This window comes from Manihot esculenta, chromosome 11, assembly GCF_001659605.2.
Source record: "Manihot esculenta cultivar AM560-2 chromosome 11, M.esculenta_v8, whole genome shotgun sequence".
Lineage (NCBI taxonomy): Eukaryota > Viridiplantae > Streptophyta > Magnoliopsida > Malpighiales > Euphorbiaceae > Manihot > Manihot esculenta.
In genome coordinates this window covers 26771929-26786272 of record NC_035171.2, presented here as the reverse complement: position 1 = coordinate 26786272, position 14344 = coordinate 26771929, and positions in this window count along the sequence as shown.

Genomic DNA, 14344 nt, shown 5'->3' with positions numbered 1-14344 from the left:
TAATCATATTTTTAAAATTACTAATTTTTTATGTGAAAAACGCGTATCTTTACTCGTTATAAATTTCATTTATTTTTATTAAAATTTAATATTTTATTATTATAATAGATTATTATTAATTATTTTAGTATATAATAAATTATTATATTATTTTCATATAATTTAATATATAATAAATTATTATTAATTATTTTCATATAATTTAATATATAATAAATTATTATAATAGATGCACATATCATACTCATTTAATATTTGTAATACCATTTTAAAAAATATATATTTTTTTAATAATTTAATTAAATGGTCACATAATAATAATGCATTATTTTTATTAATTAAAATAATAATAAAAAAATATTTCTTACTCTTATCATTTTTTTCCTTTCACAAAATATTTCCTTTATATTCAACTCCAACATTTATTTTTTGAATACTACTTATTAAAAGTAAAATAAATATTTAACAGTATTTTATTAAATTAGGTCTCGAATTTTTTGACATAAATTTTTTAAAAATATGAAAAAAAATCTCCTTCATATTAAAAAATCACTTTCATACTAAATATATTTATCAAAATTTTAATATATAATATATATACATACTATTTTATTCATTATTTTTAAAATTAAATTAAAATAATTATATGAGTTTGAAAAATAAAGCTAATGTGAACTTTATAATTTTTTTTTCTACATTTATTAAATGAATTACTGAATTAGATGGAGTCATCTGGGATGTGTTGTTTTCCTTAAATTTATGGTATATATGATAGAAGAGGAATGCGAAAATATTTAAAGCTGATTTCTTGTAATCTTTGAAAGTTTTTAAATAAATTAAAATTCAGGTGAAAGCGGCAAAGGCGGAATCCTGTCAATTTAAGAGATGAACCTATTCGCAAAGGTGTAGTCTTTGTTAGGGGTGAGCATTCGGTCGGTTCGGTTTAAAATCGAATCGAATCGAATAAATCGAAAATTGAAATTTTAGTATTTATAAAAATCAAATCGAATCGATTTTGATTAGAAATCAAATCGAAATGAACCGATCTGATTCGATTCGATTCGGTTCGATTTGATTAGTTTCAATTTTTAATAATTTTTTTTATTTTTTACACTTTATTTTTAATATTTTAAAATTTAATTAAAATATTTTAATTTTAATATAATTTAATTTCTCTATATTATTGAAAATAATATATTATTATCACTAATCGATTCGGTTCGGTTTTTTTGCTTTTTTTCTGATCAAAATCGAACCGAATTGAAATAATCGAAATTTTTAAAATTAAAAATCGAACCCAACCGAATTGAATAAAAAACAAACTAAATTTTAAAATTAATTCGATTCGATTGATTTTTTTAATTTGAACTGAATATTGCTCGGTCCTAATCTTCGTAGCTTGGGAACATTCCAAAGATGATTTTGTGGTTTTAAATACCGATGGTAGTGCGATAGGAAACCCAAGCTTGGCAGGATGTGCAGGAGTTTTCAGGAGTAATGAAGGAATATGGCTCGGCGGTTTTCAACAAGCTTCGGGTGTTTGTAACTCTCTTGAAGCTGAGTTATGGGGAGTCTACAAGGCATTATCTATAGCATAGCAAAGGGGATGGAGGAAAGTGGAGCTCCAATGTGATATGTAACAACCAGTTTATACCATTAACTTGTATTTTTTTTTTATAATAAAAAATAAAGCATAAAAATAATTGGCGATGGTTCGAAGTATAATTAGTAGTGAAAACAATTGATGTGATTGAGATGACACCTTCCACGGGAGAACACTTTTATTGCAATGTGATTGAATGATTTTGCCTAATGCATTAAGGCTTGACGTGGGAGTGAAGGCAAATATAAAATAATTGTGGGGTTAGAATATAATTAATGTTAATTTGTTGCTTAACAAATTAAACCATAAAGATAATGTAATGATTTTGAAATAAAGTGGAGGTAGTTAAGAGGTCTAAATTAGGAAGTTATATGTATGTATGCCCATAGCCAACCATGCATCAAGGGACCATTCATCTTAATTAATTTCAGAAATGAAGGTATTATTTATTTATATATCTCCACTATTTTATATTAATTTAATAAATATTTAAATTAAACCAATAAAATTATAATAATTAAGTATAAATTAATTATATTTTTTATTAAGAAATTTATAAAAAAAATTATTTTTTTATTAAAAAATCTGTATTATTAACTTCAATTTCAATAATTGGTTAACCTTACAAAAAAAATAATTAAGTAGAATTAATTTTTAAATTTAGAAAAAATTCATAAATTATAAGAAATTAAATTTTTATTAAACACTCTAAAATCAATTTTTAGAATTTCAATGGTAAAAAAAAAAAATCAATCATCCAGTACTAGTTGCAAAATTGCTAAATTAAATAAGATATAATTATTGATCAATAAAATTTATCTTAATAATATTAAGTTTTGTTTTTCAACTGAAAATACTAAATTCAAATATTTTTGTAAAATAAAATAAATAAAAACAATTTTTAATATTAAAACCTAAATAATTTTCAAAATTAACAGTGAAGAAGACTATTTTATCTAAAGAATTATCTTTTTGAATTAAATTAAATTCATTTAAATTTAATAATAATATTTTAATTTTGAAAACTGAATTACAATCCTAGACTATAAATTATCTTAGCTTGATGAAAAATTCAAATTAAATTGTAATTTAAAAATGATAAAATGTGAATATATTCGATATGTTATAATTAATAAAATCAGAACAAAATTAATCTGAAATATTAAGAGCCAATAATTAAATTAAATATAATTGAAAAACTGAAAATAAAATAAAATAAATCAAAGCTCAATTGATAGCTAAAGGAGCCCAAAGAATCTTAGAAAGTGTAAAGGTGGGGGTGTGAAAGAGAAGGAAAGCCAAGGCATGAAGACACAGTTGGTGCGATGTTAGAAATTATTACTTTAAAGACAGAGACAGCCAACTCCTGAAATAGTCTGCTCAATGCTTGCCGACTTATTACTTACTTTTCCCCTCCATTCCACCACATTTCTTTGGCCGACATCATCGATAGAATTTTATATATATATATATATATATATATATAACCACAATTCTTTTATATAAATTTAAAATATGATGAATATATATTTATACCTTGATTAATTCATTGATTATTTTAAATTAAAATTATAATTTATTGATATCAAAACTTATATTATATATAATTAAATATAAATTACTCATAATATTCTATGCATTTTATTTATTATATTTTAAATTTTGTTATGAATTTTTATAAATGGATAAAATTAGATGAAAATAATTTTATCAATTTTTCAGCTAATTTAGAGCTGAAAAATTGATAAAATTTGAAATAAAGTTAATAATAATTTGAATTATTTTTTATTTCATTTGACAAAGTTATTAATAATAATGTTAATTTGTATTTAATTTTTATGATTTTTATAAATTTAAATATTTAATAGGTTATAATTTTTTTTGAAATTAATAAATTTTAATTTTAATTTACCTATTTAATGAACTAATATGAAAAATATATGTATATAAATATATACTTTTAGGAATCTTGAAAGGATTTTTTTTTTTTAGATAGTTATTATAGTAGGCACACACATTTAAAGTACAGTGGTGAGAGAGACAAGAGAAGAATGAACATAAATTTATGTAATCCGAATTTAAGATAAGCGTCCACAACAAAATAAAGATAGATTTTCTACTTTGATGAAAGAAGCAATATGTAATTTTTTTGGAATAATAAAATTTTAATTTAGTGTGTTATTCAAAATGATCAATAGTATTAGTGTTGTTCGCATTATATTTTTTTGAATGCTTAAATCAATATGAATATTGAATAAATAATTAAATTGATTATTGATAAAATAATATATCTGATTATGAAGGTTATAAACTCCTTATATAATGTACTGGATAGAGTTTGTATGTTGTTAGAAGTGTATGAGATATTCTAGTGTAAGATGTTGAATCCTATATACTATAGAATAAGAAATCCTAAATAAGATAAGAAATCGTAGATAAGATAGGATATGAAATTCTACCAGATAAGGATAGTATTCTGATATGAATATTATTCTATTATGATTAAAATTCTACCTCTTTATTAGGAGTTTGACATAATTTGAGTTACTGAGATTCAGATTTAATAAATTTTAATATTGATATACATCATTTATCCCTAGGTTTTGAAACTTTAGGTTCGATAGTGGATAGTTCCCTTTGATGAACTTATCGCCTTATAAGATTATAGCGATGAACTACCTCAGTGGTTCCCCTTCACGAACTTGTCATCTTGTAGGATTCTATCAACGAAATGTCTCGGTGGTTGCCTTTGATGAACTTATTACTTTGTAATATTTTGGTGATAAATCACTTTGGTTGGTCTCTTTGATAAACTTGTCACCTTGCGGGATCGATTTGATGGTTTCTTTTGACGAACTTATCGTTTTGTAGGATTTTGGCGATGAATCGCCTTGGTGGTTCCCTTTGACGAACTTATCACTTTGTAGAATCTCTTTGCTAGTTCCCTTTGCTGAACTTGTTGCCTTGTTAGATTCTGGTGATAAATTGCCTTGATCTTTCCCTTGAGGAGTCTGTCGCCTTGTGAAATTCTAGCGATGATTTGTCTTGATTTTTCCCTTGACAAACCTATCGCAATGGTTTCTTTTTACGAACTTATTGCCTTATAAGATCTCTTAAATGGTTCCTTATGATGAACTTTTCGCCTTGTGAGATTCTAACGATGAATTGTTTTAATTTTTTTTCCTTGATGAACCTATCGCCTTGTAGAATTATGGAGATTAATTGCCTTTGCTGAACTTATTAACCTCTCGATCTTGCCTTTCAGTTTTTGGTACTCCTTCGTCGTATAATCATGATCTTCATGAGAGTGGTAGTGCCTGGTCCTGTCTCACCTTTTGGCTTTCTTAGGGTTGAGCTTGGGAGGCCACCTAATCTTCTTGTCATTTTTCCTAATCCACATGAGAATATATGTTCGTGAGTCATTCAATGGAGTATAATTCTTATACTTATCTTAGTCATTCATTCTTCGGGACATTAGGTAACTTATGTGGTCTCCCCTGTATCCTTGCTTCTTCGGCTTTTGGTCTTACTTTTGACTCGTCCTTTTGTCCTCTCTCAATACTTGGACTTCATCATCCAATCTAATGAATTTCTAGACTATGTCCCTTAGCTGTTTGTCCTTCCCTTTGGACCGTATCTTGATTGCGTCTGTTCAATTCCTTAAAGTATCAAAGGAGGCTTCCTCCTTTGCCCTAGAAGCCATGAATGACGCCTCCTCCTGAGCTTTGCATTGCTCGAGAGTAGCCTGTAACCTTTTGATGTATTGAAGCATTTGCTCAATGTTCATATTATTGGGATCTACTTTGTTGACCATAAAGGGTGTGTTTTGTCCTCTGCCAGGAGTGGAATAAATGATAGCGCCCTTATTGGTAGAAACCTTGGCAACAACTTGTGAACTGTCGGCTATTTCAAGAGAGATAAAAAAAGATTTCTTTTTAAGAAAAAAAGGATAAGAGACCAGTTTTAATCCAAATGAGTAGAGAGAATTCAATGCATCTCTCGACAATGGAATCAAATAATGTGGCTGAAATAGAGCTGTACTACGATTGGTCAATACTGTAAGAAAGAGAGTGTGAAGTGGCTAGCGCTTACGGCAGCCACTCTGACGTTCAAGTCAATAAACTAAAGAATAGTGTGAGTATAAGAAATTGCTTAGAATTCAAAAGTAGTTGTGTAAGAATTGTATACATTTGTTCATGTGATTGTTAGTTTTTATACTATAAAAAGATGTAGTTAATTATAGTATTCCCTGAGAATTCGCCTTGTACCGGCTAATTGATAAGGGATCCCGCCATCCAATTTATCGGTGATCTGTAATTATAGGCGTAACGAGAATTTGCTGAATTGTCCTTATTAACGATAATTTTATGTGAAGACTCGGCTTATTTAGGGGAGAGCGAATTTTAATGAAGAACCGGGTGTAACAGTGTTGGGATTCTCCTTTCTACGGGTGGAATCACGTAAAACCTTTATCACATGACTCTATTTTATAGTAATAGTTCATAACTTATTTTGGACGATCGTTGTATAACCTCAATTTCAAATGGCAGTGTGATATTTTTTTATTAAGTCACAATAAATCTATAAAAACTATATTTTTCAATTAAGTCACAATAAATCTATAAAAACTTTATCCAAATCCAAGACATGTAAATATGCAATGTAGAGATAACATTGTAAGTCTAAAAAAATGATAATTTTATTTTTAATTATTAAAATAATGACAAGTTAATTCGATAGAATCAACTGAGTTGGCATGGATGAGCATCCTTATTTTTTATTCATTCACCACAAAAAATGTTAAAAGTAGCACTAAAAATTTTTATTTAAAAATATAAAATTTAATATTATAAATTTATTATGATAATATATAATTATTATATGTTATTGTTATAAAATTATAATAATTAATATTAAAAATTAATTATTAATAAAAATAAATATCACTGTTAAAAATAATATTTATTTATATGTATAACTTTGTTACTAATATTTTTTTTTATGTATCACTAACATTAATTTGAGTACCTTACACTCTCTGTAATTTTTTAAAATACAATTATATAATCCATTTTTTTTTATATTTTAAATTATTTAGTCTAAAATAATAAATTTTCTCCTCCAAATACATTGACAAATCGAAAATTAGAGGGAATGACTAAAGATTAAACAGGATAGAAATATAAAGGCTAAATATAAATTTAAAAAAAATAAAAATAAAAAAGGACTATATAAATAATTATGACAAAATAAAAAATTAAATAGTAATTTTATAAGATCGGCGGGAGAATATACGCCTGCTTTCTTATCTTTAAGAATGTACGTCACTCATATCCATCGCATTCACAAACTAAAAGTTAATTAAATCAATTACGAGTGTCAATTTGATATTCATAATTAAATTAATTATGAGTGTAAAAAAAATTATTATTTTAATAATATTAATATAATAATTTTATAATCGTTATTAAATATTATTGAATTTCACGCCAAATTAAAAAAAAATAATAATTTTTTTATAAGAGTTTTAAGTATTATTTTATTTTTTTTAAATTAATTTTTAAGAGTAAATTAAATCTAATTATTTAACAAGATAATATTATGCTTTTCCGTTTTGTTTTCAAAGTGATACTGTAAACTCATGATTAAACAAATTAAAATGATTATATATACTAACATGTTTTTTTTATTATTATCATGAATTTTTCACATAATTAAAATTTAAACGTATCATCCATACAAAATTATTAAAAATAAAATAAAATAAAATTGATACAGATGGAATTAACACTAAACTTTCGTTCAAGTAATCCAAAAAAAAAAAAAAAAAACAGATAAGATGGATCCATCACCTTGATAGAAACAATTCTTAATTATCTATTAAAGATTCTGTAATAAAAAATAATTTTTTTAATTTATAAAAAAGATAAAATAAAGTAATCCATATAAATATATATCGTTGTTGAAATGTCAAGAAGAATTAGATAATTTCTTTTTCTCATAATAATGAATAAAACGTAAAGAAGATGACATTTGTTTGATTATCTCCTTGAATTAAATTTTAATCTTCTACTTTAATTTTCACCTAATATTAGTTCAAATATCACAATAATACCTTTTGCAATTCAAATTTTCAATTTAATAGATTAAATAAATGTAAGTTTTCTCTTTTTTATTCTAAATTATAAATTATTTTACTTTTAAAACTATAATTTATTTATTAAATAGATTTTTTTTGAAATGGGAATTGGAGATTGAGAGAGTAAAATCTGAAATCTCTCGGATATACTTACCACCAAACTAAATATGTGAGTACATTTATTAAATAGTTTATATTTATATAAAACTTTTGTATAAATATTAATTTCATTTTTATTAGAATAATTTTTTTTTATTTTTTAAATTAAATTAAATGTAGATATAATTTGAATAGGATATATATATATATATATCAACTAATTAAAACTATTAATATACCAAATGAAGTTCATATATAAGTTTAACTCCATAAACAAAGTCCTTCATTGTAATAAAATGTAAAAGTTTTATTTACATAATAATATTTCTTGTAAAATAAAATTATTAGGTATCTAATTTTTAAAAATTATTATAGTAAAATTATAAAAATAGATTGTAGATAAAGTAAACAGTGTGTTAATAAATTTTAAAATTAATAATTTTAAAATTTTATTTTGTATAAATTATTATTTTTAAATTTAATCATCATTAATTTGAAAGATATGAGTAATTTTTTTTATTATTAATTATCTTATTTATAATTATTTTTTTGATACAATAAAATATTACTATTTTATAGTACAATTATAATATATATTATAAGTGCAATAAATACTTTATTATTAATCAAATTATCTTGAGTATATCTAATCAAAAGTAGTTAAAACGATTATCATAATATAGTATTGATAAAATATATTATTTTAGTCAATTTATTCTTGTGAATGTTGAAAATAATTAAGTTTTATTAATCTGCTTATTAATTTATCTAATAAAGTTACTAAATATATAATTTTTTTAAAAAATTTTATTATAGTATAATTATAAAATAAATTGTAGGTAAAATAAAATATACATTAATTATTAACTTTATCTTAATATAATAAATTTTAAAAATAATAATTTTAAATTTAGTTATTGATGTGATATAATGATCGCGTAAAATAAGTTATGAGCTATCGTCATAAAATAGAGGCACATGACAAAAGTTTGATAAGCGGTCTCACTCATGGAAAGGAAGACCTGGATACTGTAGTTTTCGGTGCATGGAATTTACTGACTTGAATAAAGCATGTCCAAAGAATCATTATCCACTCCCATCTATCGACATGTTAGTAGACTTTACCTCGGGTCATGTCGTGTTTTCTTTCTTGATGTTATTTCAGGTTACCACCAGATCATGATGGATACTGAAGATGTAGAAAAAACTGTGTTTATCACCGATACAGGAGTCTTCTGTTATAAGGTGATGCCATTTAGGCTAAAGAACGCAAGGGCAACTTACCAAAGGCTAGTGTCAGGAATCTTTAAAGATATAGTGGGGTCAACAGTTGAGGTGTACATGGGTGATATGGTGGTAAAAAAAACAGATCCTTAAAAGATCATCTAGATAATATCCAGAAAGTTTTTGACGTACTGGAGAAGGCAGATATGAAACTTAATCCTGAAAAATGCACATTTGGAAAAAAAGCTAGGAAGTTTTTAGGATACATGGTCTTGGAAAGAGGTATAGAAGCAAATCCAGAAAAAATTAATGTCATCCAAAATATGAAAACATCTAAAACTATAAATGATGTACAAAAGTTGAAAGGGGGGTTACAACTCTTAGCTGGTTTATCATGCTCAGCTAGGAGATGTCTCCCATTTTTTAAAGCCTTAAAAGGCAAAAATAAATTTTTTGGGGGAAGACTGTGTAAAGGCATTTGAAAAATTAAAATCTTTCTTATCATCTCCCTTTTTGCTAAGCTCACCCGTCGAAGGAGAGGTCTTATTTTTGTATTTATCTGTGATGCAAGAAACTGTAAGTTCGGTACTCGTTTGAGAGGACAAAGGGGAGCAAAGCCTATTCTACTATGCTAGCCAGGTCTTGAAGGAGGTGGAGTTGAATTATCCCCCTCTTGAGAAATTGGCATTTGCAGTCCTGATGTCCACTATGAAGTTGCATCCCTATTTTAAGTAATAAACCATAGAAGTCATAATAAATTATTCCTTACGAAAAGTACTCCATAGTTGAGCTAAAAGAGTGGTTGTCCACCTGGGCGATAATACTGTCAGCCTTCGATATCAAGTATGTCCCAAGAAATGCGATGAAAGCACAAGCAGTAGCCGACTTCATAGCAGAGATGACTCTGCTTTTGGAGACTACGGAATCACCTATTGAGGAATGGAATGTTTGGGCAGATGGTGCTTGCGAAGCTGGGGGTTCCAGAATTGAAATACTTCTGCAAAGTCAAACTAGGATAAAACTGCATTACACAATAAAACTCGACTTCATTACTACCAACAACGTAGCCGAGTATGAGATTGTGGTTATGGCACTAAAAATTGTTGCAAAAATAGGTATACAAAAATCTATTATTTTTTAGTGACTCATAGTTGGTTGTTAATGAGTGTCAGGAACAGTTTAAAATTCGAGAACCGAATGTTATCAAATACGAGGAGAAGGTCCACTCTTTAATAACGAGGATCAAAGACAGGCAAGATAATTGTGAGTTTCACCAGGTGGCTAGAGGTGACAATAAAGAAGCTGATTTTCTGGCTAAAATGGCAATGGTAGGTGAACAGCACATAGAGGAAGGAGAATCATGGATGACACCCGTGTACAAATTTCTAATAAAGGATGAGCAGTGGTAATAAGAAAGTCCTCTAAATATGCACTAATTAATTGTTAGCTGTACAGGAGATCCTCAACTCAACCATGGCTATGAGGCGTAATGGAAGAAGAGGGTCAGGAAATCCTTAAAGACATCCATGAAGATGATGGTGGAAGTCATGAAGGGGCTCGGACAATCGTCCGAAAAATATTCAAACACGGATACTACTGACTAATGATAATGCTAGATGTAAAAGAAATCGTCCAAAGGTGTCGTCGATGTCAAGTACATGCAAGATTTCAAGGACTCTTAGAGAGATGCAAGCAGCAATTGAAAGCGAGCATTTTTTCGATTCATGCACAATTTAAAAAATAATTATCAGTTCATGTAGAATCCGAAAATATTTTCGGATTCTGTGTGTCAACGGAGCGTGTTCGACAGTCATACTGTCGAACACGCTAGTTCGACACTCATAGTGTCGAACAATGGGGAGTTCGACACCATGAGTGTCGAACTGCCAGTTCATCAGCTTCTTCGGCACCCATGGTGTCGAACAAACTGTTCACTGCTCCCTGGCCGATCCAGTGGCATGAACAGAAATTTGAAAAATTATTATTATTACCATTTAGTATTTACATAATTAAATTTTAAAAATAAAAAAATATTATACTTAAATTTTTAATACATATAATAATTAAAATTATATTTATATATAAAATTATATTTTATAATTTTATTTTTATATATAAAAAAATATCTATATTTAAAAATAAATTTAAGTAAAAAAAGAACCTGATGATAATGGAAATGTTGAAAGGTGAAGAAGGAAATCTGTTGAGGAAGAAGCTGGAAAGGGAGAAGAAATTGCTGAAGAAATTTGGAAAAAAAAATACTAAAAAATTTTGAAGAAGAAAATGCTGAGAAGAAAAAATTTGAGAGATAAAATAGAGAATGAGAAGATGAAAGCAGAAAGATGGTGTATGGAAGGAGACTTAAAGTCTCCTCCCCGCGTAGCTGTGCGTGGGTCTCCTTTACCCAGACAGTGGCTTGCATGCATGAACACATGTCATGCATGCAAGGCACCCCTTATGCATAACATGTTTCATGCATGCAGGCACTCCACCCAAAATGACCTGCATGCACAGCGCCCCATTCGACATTCAAAGTGACTTGCATGCACAGTACCACATGGGTCTCCTGAAAAGTGCCTTGCATGCATGACACATGTCATGCATGTAAGGCACCCTTTGCATGCATAAGACATGTCATGCATGCAAGGACATGTCCACATGTCCACTTTATAGGCTGTTCGGCACTTTGGATGTCGAACACACCACATCAGACACGCCACATGGCAATTCGACACCCATGATGTCGAACTCCCCATTGTTCGACACTATAAGTGTCGAACTAGCGTGTTCGACAGTATGACTGTCGAACACGCTCCGTTGACAAACAGAATCCGAAAATATTTTCGGATTCTGCATGAACTGATAATTATTTTTTAAATCGTGCATGAATCGAAAAAATGCTCATTGAAAGCCCCTGACATTTCCTTTAATGAGGGGCTAGACATCTTTGCCCTTTTCCCAAAAAAAATTGAGTCGATGAAATTTGATCGTTCTAGCAAGTGGGCTAAGACTGAGGCAGTTCAATCCATTACCACCCAACAGACGATTTTTTTCATCAGCAAGAACATCTTCACCCGATTTGAAATCCCAAAGGTAGTAATCACTAACAATGGGACTCAGTTTGTGAGTTCTAAATTTATAGATTTCTATAGAAAATGGGAGATTGACTTAAGATTCAATTCGGTCTATCATCCTCAAACTAATGAAATGACTGAGGTTACAAACAAAACTATCCTATAAGAGTTAAAGAAAAGACTCAATAAAGCCAAAGATAACTGACATAACAAATTGCCTTACATACTTTGGGCATACAGAATGACCCTGAGAATAGCCACAAGAAAAATCTCTTTCTCTCTTGTATATGAGGCCTAGGCAGTAATCTCCGTGGAAGTCTAAGTAAGCAGTTTTAGGACACAACACCCTGAAACTTCAGGAAACTCTGAAACTTCAGGAAACCCTGAAGAAATGCAATTCAACTTAGATCAAGCCAAATTTTTACGAGAACAGGCTACAATTAGAATGGCGGTTTACAGTAATAAGATATCCATAATATTCAACAGTGGAGTCTCAAAAAATCACATTCAAACCATTCGATTTACTGATTTGATCAAAGTTCAGCTGGTTCGCACCAGGTTGAACTTCCACAAGAGAAAGAGGAGGAGGAAGAAGAAGAATCCCTATTCATTTTATAAAAGTATGAATTGCCTTGTGTAAAGAGGTGTGGGAATGAAGAAGATGAGTGGTCGAGACTTTTCTATAGTGCAGAGATTAGTTGTGAGTAAAAGTGGGAATTGGAGAAGAAGAAGGGTTTTTATATGATGGTTTCGACGGCAGGTTTTGAATGCAACTCGAGGAACAAGGCAATCATCATCTATGATCAAGACAGGAAAAGCGACGTGAATGTGGAAAGCCAATCTAGATTTGCCACATGCCTAAGATCGTGAAGACAATTATAACTTTCGAATTTGAAGAATTGAAAACCAACTGAGGGGCCTCTGATGTAACACAAAAATCGGCTAAAGTCAGTAATGAGCTGTCACCATAAAACAGGACCATGTGGCAAAGGTCTAATATGCGGTCCTACCCATAGAAAGGAGGTCCCAAACATTGTAGTTCTCGGTTCTTTACTAAGACTCGCCCTATCTTTAGTGGGACGAGACTTCACAGAAAGTTATTGTTAGAGAACACAATCCAGCAGATCTCCATTGTTAGTGTAAGCCTTAGTCTCATGTACATTGTGAAGACATTTTATCTATAATAAATAAAGATGAGACATTTATTTTGTCACTTTATTTATTACTGTACATATTAAATTGATAAAACATCCTTGAATATTGAGTCTATTTAAGTTATCAAGTGTGAGGAACTCGGTAGTAAAATCTTGAAACTTTAAAGAACAACATTCTAAACTTTCTTAGTCAATCATTGCCATAGAAGTGACATTGAGCTAAGATTAGTATGATCTCTATGAGATGATCATGTTTTACAGGTCATAGGATATTGGATATCAATCAGAGAACATAAATACAAGTTAAGAACGTTGTATTTGAAAATGATCCACTTACATGAACACTACATGGTTGACAATCATAAGCGTCTCTCTAGTGATACTTGTACTAGAAGTCCTTAGACTAAAAATCTCTATGGATGCCTAAATGAGTCCTTGTATGCTTTAAACTTACACCTAACGCGCTCGTAAAAGGGTTGGCAAGTATGAGTATGATTGGGTATGCCACGATTCGTACTCAGCAACATGAGAGAAGTGAAGGGATTGCCTCTCTCGAAGAAAGAGAAAATATCATTGGTTACTTGACTAGTGAAACTGAGAAGAGCGTGGTCACACCCAAGTTGTATGATAAGAGTTATCATTAATTTGATTGATTTAATATCACTAATAGGTAAAAAAAATAATTTAGCAATGAGTAAGGATGACTTATTCTATGCCTTATGCAAATTATGATATCTTATGGTAAAGGATTATACTAGTTCACTAGTAGGGTGATTTTCTGAGCAAATTCATAACTATTCAATTTGGATAATTACAATATCTTGATAGAGACCAATTATAATTTATGGAGCTTAAAAATCCATTGTCAACATTGAATGGTCTTATAGGATCGCACATGATGAAATTTGGACACATGGTACTTTGGTCTTTTCTTTATTGGGCTATTAATAAGTGTTTTATTTAAAATATTATCAATGGGCACATGCGAATTTTGGCACACATTCCTAGGCCTACTTAATTTGATTTAAGGTCTTATATAATTAGTTATTTA